Genomic DNA, 352 nt, shown 5'->3' on the forward strand with positions numbered 1-352 from the left:
TATTTCCCCCACGAGCTGTCTCTCCCTGACTTGCGATGTGATGCTCTACCTGCAATTACAGCCAATAAAATCCCTAAATCGCCACACTCGCTGTTCACATCAGGGTCATCACAGTTAATCACAGGCTGAGACTCAATAATGGTCCTTTGTTCATGCAGGGCAGCTAAAGTGTCAGGAGACGGGCTGATTAAATCTTTATTAGATGCAGTGAGAGCTGCATTTTTCACCAAAGCACCAAGTTTCTGCAATATTAAAAGGCAGGAAAAGGCAAGGAGATAATTGAGAAAATGTAATCTCTCACCTTTCATTCTGTCCGCTGCAATCTAAACTTAAACAGAGACAGGAGACAGGA

The sequence above is a fragment of the Epinephelus lanceolatus genome, chromosome 10, assembly GCF_041903045.1.
Source record: "Epinephelus lanceolatus isolate andai-2023 chromosome 10, ASM4190304v1, whole genome shotgun sequence".
Taxonomy (NCBI): domain Eukaryota; kingdom Metazoa; phylum Chordata; class Actinopteri; order Perciformes; family Serranidae; genus Epinephelus; species Epinephelus lanceolatus.